The 7530-nt window shown below is 47.5% G+C and overlaps 1 long non-coding RNA gene across 1 annotated transcript; it reads right to left on the bottom strand.

Moving 5' to 3' along the window:
* Positions 1 to 754: 754 nt before the first annotated feature.
* LOC125943622 (uncharacterized) lies at positions 755 to 2291 on the bottom strand. Its single transcript, XR_007465802.1, has 4 exons — positions 2155 to 2291; positions 2005 to 2056; positions 1272 to 1380; positions 755 to 858 (listed from the first exon to the last, which is right to left on the bottom strand). It is a non-coding gene; the product is annotated as an uncharacterized LOC125943622 (long non-coding RNA).
* Positions 2292 to 7530: the final 5239 nt, after the last annotated feature.

The raw sequence follows: 7530 nt of genomic DNA, 5'->3' as shown, positions 1-7530 counted from the left end.
TGTTTGCTTCGATGCGCACGAGATGATCGGTTGTAGATCGGCCTTCCCTAAAGCCACATTGAAATGGGTCAAGCACAATGAATGCAGATGTCACTCATGAATAATCAGGTTGAAAGTTACATTATCCTGCACACTAATGCCCTCTTAATATATGGCAACCTGAGCGAGTTGTACGTACCTGCCCGTTTTTATCAAGCACCATCCGGTGGAAGCTGACGGCCTCCATGTTTGCTGCCTCCGCCAGCTGGCCCTGCCTGGCGTATTCAGATGCTGCCCTGCAGGCCGCATCCTCTGGTGGCTACTGCTGTCGAGGAGGCCTGCGGGGCTGCGGCTGAGCTGATGGTCCTTAAAAATTAAATGGCCAAAGAGGATAAAAAGTTTGTTGTGCTCTTCGATGTTGAACATTCACTGGTTCATTATCATAGCTGGAAACATAGGAAACTATTCCCGGCAACAAACTGTCGGCAATATAAACCTTATATTTGGATAAATAAATAAAGCGACACCACAGCAGTACGAAATGCTGCACCAATGTTAATTTCTACACGACTACTTGAACGCTACAGAAGCTGCATGACAAGTGGTATGATTAGTAAAACAATATAGTTTCGTCTTGCAGAGTCTCATTATGGCAGGGACTAGCTGTGTTTTTTGTAGGTGACTATGAGAAATAATTTTTTTCTGTTTAAAAGTTCACAACAGGCAGTACTTTGTTCTGAAGGCTTCGCATTGCAATTGCTGTTAAAGTGTCTTACGTGCAGTGCCGCACGTCCCCGGCTTTGTGCCCACGGACACTTGGGGTGAGGCTGTCGGGAGAGGCACGCGGGCGGCAGCGGCCTCCTCCTCACTGGAGCTTGCCTGCTGCAACAACAAAGCATAGTAGAAACACTCTGTGAGCTTTGCATCCAATGAATACGATTTCAATACTGTTATTGTTGCTTCAGTTCCATGAAATGTTTCCCAAGTCTATTCAGATTTTTTCCCTCTGTACAGAACATGCTTGATCCCATGAACTAACTTACTCGTGACTACACATGCTTCACGGAGTAACGAACCATATAATCAATAACAGGACGTTTCTGAACAGCATTGGTTTCTTATGGTATTCTAGTGGGGCCAGATTTTCATTTCTGCAAAGTATGTATGGATATCATATGCTGGCATGTGTTCTTAATAACAGACATAAGCCCACAGTAGTAAAACATTCACCACCTCTGAACATGTATAACTTCCCCAAACCGGTCCACATAGCAACACAAAACGCTACCCACCTCGGCGTCATCCGCGAAAAAATCCACCGACGCGTAGCCTGCGGCGGTCTGGCTCAAAACATTAATCACGCGGTCCTCCAGCCCGCCCAACTTGCCGCCTCCGGTTTTTCTCCAAAAGCATGAACACAGTGAGCTTACGTTCCGATGCTAGCTGTGGGCTCATCTCTCGGATCCAACTTGCGCGGCAAGTTTTTTTTTTATGTCTTATAGTATCCGCGCCCAATACTGGCGCCAGCGCCGTGCTGTTTTCACAGCCGGCCCTAGCGCGGTAGTTAATTCATGCCACAGTGCTTTTTTTTATGAGCAGCACTCATACTTGGGGAGAGGCTTGTGGCGCCTCTCGCTAAGTACGACGGGTGCTGCTCCATAAACTCAACAAGCAGAGTGGTTTGAGCTGCCGATACGCGGGGTCCCTTTGGAGGTGCCGCCATTTTTTCGTACTTTCAATTTTCGCCGGACCGCAGCAAATTAATACAAGCAACAAGTATCGTTTCACATGTTTCACCATGCCCTTAAAAAATAGCGGTTTCACTTACTCAATGTTTTGTAACATTGTCACAACATAATTACTGTTTATCTGAAACGTAATAAACTTCACAAACAAACAAAATAACAGATCATTTTTCCCGGTTAAGTCCACTTCCAACATGTAAGGGGGATTTATTACTGCGCACTTCACCCACATCCGGAGACAGACAGTTCAGATCGTTGTGAAAAGAAAAGGTTTGCTTACCAGTATCTGTTGCGACGTACTGCTTTTCAACCTTCATCGATTCTTGGTTATCCTGTGCGAATAAAAGCAAATGTGAGCATCCCGCGACCACCGCAGATGTTCAGATGCGACTATCTAGGCATTAGGCACAAGAGGTCGATGTTTACTCACCTTGCGCTTCGCTTTCACGGTTTCCATGATGTTCACAGCTTCCGAAATTCTTCTCGGGCGAAAGCACACCACGGAGGCCAAGACTCATCTAATCGTGCAGCGTTACGGGCAAAGGTACACTAAATGCGGGCCACGGCACTGATAGCTGCTTCTACGTAGCCGCCATCTTACCTATGCACAGCGAAATGGCTCGGACGCGGAATCGACGCGTGTGTGACTACAGCTCGAACAATGCGAATACTTGCAAATAATTGGCAATACGCGTCTGCCACTTGCGCGTAAAAACATTACAAAACAATTTTAACATCAGATAAAAACAATTATCCATTTATTATGCGTTTATATCTAACATGAAGTTGCTATACGGCCTCTTTCGGAGTAAAAAACAAGCAAAACGTGCTTCAGGCAAATATGGAGGCTGCTGATTGGCCTGTGTTGTTTGTTGTTGGCCATACGCTTGTTCGTCCGGACGATTATGAGGTCAGGAGTTTGGAATCAAATCAATTTCGAATCAATTTACGTTATAACGTCCCCTGTATGGACTTTCTGTGCGCAAAACTGAGGTACCAAAGTGAACTTTACGGTACTCTGCCTTTCACAGCAGTCCACAAGTGGGACCATTTGAATGCTGCGACAGTGGGTCTACTTGGCACTGTGAAGTGCTCGTGATGACAGGCACCTTCAAAGATGTGAGGCTATGACTCTGCTCAATCCTTTAGCTAGCTGTTCAAGAGGCTTGCCTGTTCGTACAAGCGCTTAACCTTCTGTACACGAGTATAAGTGGAGACTGCTGGTGGGACGCCGCTGTTGTCCCCTTTGGGCTGTTCATCGGTCTCAACGCGCCCTGCTTTCTTCTTCCAGCAGTTTTCTGGAATGAAAAACTACACATACACAATAAATCTGCCGAGGATATAAAAAAAGCAAATATGCTGTATTTGAAGCAAGAATGTTCCAAAATAACATTAGTCGCTCGACAAGAAAACGTGGCACACATGGAACCATTTTTCTGCAAGGAATGAGCAGCTAAAACGAACTGCAGTTTATTTGAGATGATTGTGCCTGTACAGTTCACAAGAACTTCCTGCGACAAAGGTCAGCAAGCATGCGCACTACACAAACAATATGATCCTGTACACAGCCATAGTACTATACAACTAGAAAAACCCGTGATGTGTTAGCCTATATAGTGCTCGCTTGCATAGCAAATTGAGAAAAGTGGCCCAAAGATTAACTTATCGCATTATGTGGGAACAACGTCAAATCTCTATAAGTCTACCCAGAAATATTTAACCCATCCAAACAGTAAAGATACTAGTTTGAACTTTTTTGTTGCGATTCCTGCATACAAGAACTCATCTTGTGTCACGAGGGGCTTGCAATTATATTGCTTTTAGAGTTACACATTTGCCTGATGGCACAGCGAAACACCTCTAATCACTGGTTGCACCTGTTTCTTTTACCTTTATAAGCCAGCGAAGGTTTTGAAGTCACCAGTTCGCGCATCATCATCCCGAATAACTGAAAGGAATCTGGCTCGTGACTAACGGACCGTGTGCAAGCGCAGACACTTGCTGTTTGTAGGAACTTGCCTCAAATTAACGGTTACGCCTTCAACTATCAAGCCGCAATCCGGAAAGAGAGGATTGAAATTCAACTTTTATCCAAGTTACGAATAATTAAACGGGCATGCCAGCGTAAGCGTATGTGGCGGAGCATCGATTAGACACGTTTATGCAGGATTAGTTTGTTCAACACTGGAAAGAAACAGATTCGATCACATGGAACATATTAAAGGGTCTGTCAGATGGAACAGTAAAATTCCCACACACTTTACCAGGGAGCAAACCTTCAATACCATAAAGTACTCATCATTCAGAATGCCTGAACAATTACAGCCCTTGGAACGCTGTTCAGGAAACCTTTTTGTAAGGAATCCAGCGACATCGTACGATGCCGAATCAACAATGTGAGATTGCTTGAAGCAAGTGTGTATATATCCTGAACGGGGAAAAGGCCGCCCGAGCAAGGAGGCCGGACTTGTTTGCTGAGTAACGATCTCCGTAAAGAAAATAGAGCTGTTAAAAAAGATAGACTTCTCGTCTTTAGCATTTGCTTTGTCTGAATGTTTCAGTTTTCTGCATCACTACTTTAGCTTCAGGCCACATATGAAGTTGGAGAAAGTGAGGTGTTCCACCCTGTCTCTCTTTGCCTGATGCAACCAAACATTTCCCAAAGGGAACTGTTGCCTCGTAAGGAGGAAGCTGAAACCGTACTTCTTTGAACGCTCATTTCATAGCAAAAGCATTGCTTCTGTGGTCACACGTGTCCACCAGAATTGTCTGTGGCTGTCGTCTGCCTTCAAGCAGCAACATGTGGGCTCAGGGGCTCGGCACTCAGTGAAAGGCGCATGGAGAACATACATGTGAAATGAGGTTTATCGATACAGGCGTACATGCAGATTCTTCGGACATACTGGCACAGAACGGGCCGCTAAACAGTTACGTCGGGCAGCGCTCTTAGCGGTGACTTCGGCGTCGTCTTTTTCGGAGCGATCACGATGCTGCTACTGTTGGTGGTGTGGATCATCTGCAGAGCATGTTGCACGTCTTCATCACACATGCATTTATCTGTTCTCATCACATATGACACTTGCTTATACACAACAAAAACAAGAACACGTAGAACACTTCAGCATATGAACAGAAAGCTGTGTTACCCCTTTCCAAACCATCCGCGCATTATAGTTCGCTATGCTTACGTATACCCGTTTTCATTTCCCATGCGCAATCTCGCGGCGGTGAACACGCGGTACGCAGACGGTTGGGGCGCCTCGCCTTGTGGAGCTGTACGCGCCCTAGCAACGGTGAGGCACGACGACCACTCTGGGGGCTGGAAGGTCGTGTAAGGCGCGTCGGAGAAAAAAGCACTGCTCATGGCCACGCGAACAGTACCGCCGATCTGTCTCTTCAGCAGCTCATTGTAGGGACTGCATTCACAACCACTAGGGTGAACTGTCAGGCGCCGGTGATCGTCGTCCCTGGTCCCGACTCTCCTGACGGTGCCAGTCAATTCCAAGGCATGGTATAGGGTTGGCTTGGTTTTAAGGGCTCTGTCCGCCAAGCGGTCCGCCTCTTCGTGGTGTATCACTGCGCCATTCTTCTTGTAGTGTGCCAATTCCTGGTAGGCAAAAAACTCAGTCCGGTTAGGAACTTTAATCGGAACCAGTGAGGAGAGGGGTCCAGTGGCGATGATGCCATCGTGCGTCCCAAGGCAGCAATCCCAGACCACCCAACCTCACGGGCACCTTCGCCAAGCGTATTTCTATGTGCATCTTGGCTGACATCTCAACGACGTAGCTTACAAACTCCGAAATTGATTCGGGGCAGTGAGGCGGCGGTCCAGGACGCTACCAACCTTGATAACACGCGTGAGGGACGCATCGCCAGTGGGGGGCCTCAAGAGCAGGGGTATAGTCCGACACCGGTAGGCACCTGCCCTCACAGTTCTCTACCCGCGAAAACTCTGGTTCAACCGCCCCTCGGCGTGAACTTGCTTTCATTTATCTCGTCGTCTAGAAAGTCATAACCTGTTTCCACTGCGAGGCCATCGTCATAGTAGTAGGCAGACACGAACCAGCATGTTATTGCCACGGACCATCTGCCACGTCTTCAGCAGCATGTTCGGTTCTCGGAATCGATTGGCCAGCTCGTGGGCCGTTTCCCCCAGCACTGAATTCCGACAGCTGCCTACGGCAGAGGTGCACCTTAGTCCCGACATCAATCCGCACCAGACGGGGAAGGTCTTCTGCACCCATAGCCCGGGGCGGGGGGAGGGGCAGATAATGGTGGCACGCCTGAAATATTCCTCCAGCAGTTCAAAGCCGTGCAGGCCCATCCATGACCTTGACAACTCTTGCAGAATGACCCGCCTGTCCGAACGTTATTTGTTGAAATGTCACCACTTTAGCGGTTCTTGGCTGGTCTTCAAATTTCGCAAATTCGTAAGAGCCATAGCTGCCCGAGGCCATGCACTTATATGTCGTCTCTTCTAAGGTGTTGCCAGGCCATAAGAGATCTTCACAGGGCGTAAAGATACGCCAGCTGCAGATATACCTCGACGGACGCTGGCAGGGCCAACCGGATTTTTCCCCCAATTCGCTTTTTATCAGGGTGTTGTTCTGCGTGGTATCGGAACGTACGAGGCGCATCACCTCATCGAAAGGTACTACGTCTAAGACTAGGTTTATTTCTTGCCTTAGATCTCTCTTCCGACGTGGACCGTAAACCTTAACTTCGTACTTTACCCGGCCGGTCGACGCTGGCCCTGACCTTTCGCGTTTGCTGGAGGCCAGCCAGTTCTCGAATGATCAAGTCTCCACCTTTTATACGGCCGGGTATAAGACCAGTGAATGAATTTGGGAGAGAAACTGATTCGGTGGCATCCACTCACCGTACAGAATGACTTGCACTGAGAAAAGGCAGGTCCAGCGTCTCAGCCACTGTCTCCCAGCCGGGCACCGGCATACACATAGCGCCGTAGAGTGACGCGTAATCATACAGGGTGATTCTGTCATCTGCGTCGAACTCATTGACCATTTTCTTCACCGTGTGTGACAGCGTTTTACAGCACTGCCAGAAGTGTTCTGAATCACCCTGGAACGCACTGCCGCCAACGAACACCGACCACAATTTTTTCTTGCGAAAGCACATAATTGCGATCAGGCAACAGGTCGTCATAAAAAGTCGAACTCACGCCACCGTTTTAGCTTATGTACCACCAGATCCCGTAATTATCTACGCGACCAAGAGCATTGCAGCGCTCTTCTAGCATGTAAACAGAATAAACGGAAAAGCACCTAGCCGCAGGTACCTATTTTTGTCAATAAGGCCGCAATGCAAACTTCAGTCAAAAAATACCAGGAGTGCACGTGCGGTCAAATACTTTGATGTAGCGAGCTTTATCAAGTTCATGTGCTCTTTTACAAAGGGAATTATACATGCGCATTGTTTTGATGAAACGCGGCAGTTCAATAATTGTGTCCCCCTTTTTGTTTCTTTCTGAATGCGGTCACACTAGCCGTGCGTGAAGCTGGGGAACCTATACCTAGTTGTGTGCCGCAGCTCTCAACATGTAGGCAGTCGAAGAACGTTTTGCTGATGAATCAATGACCAGCTATATTTATTTTGACTCGGGTACCCATTTTGACTTGCTATATAAGCGTGCCTATCTACGAGCAGGCACTGGATATCAGCCACACTTACGTCATTTCTCATTATGTGCCATTTCACCGCAGGGATTCCAAAAGTAACCTGTGAAAGTATAGGATATTGTATCAAGTCTCTCTGACACAGGTTTGATATTGGTACATTATAGGTA

The sequence above is a fragment of the Dermacentor silvarum genome, chromosome 2 (genome assembly GCF_013339745.2).
Source record: "Dermacentor silvarum isolate Dsil-2018 chromosome 2, BIME_Dsil_1.4, whole genome shotgun sequence".
In the NCBI taxonomy this organism is placed as follows: domain Eukaryota; kingdom Metazoa; phylum Arthropoda; class Arachnida; order Ixodida; family Ixodidae; genus Dermacentor; species Dermacentor silvarum.
This window is presented reverse-complemented; position numbering and strand designations above follow the sequence as displayed.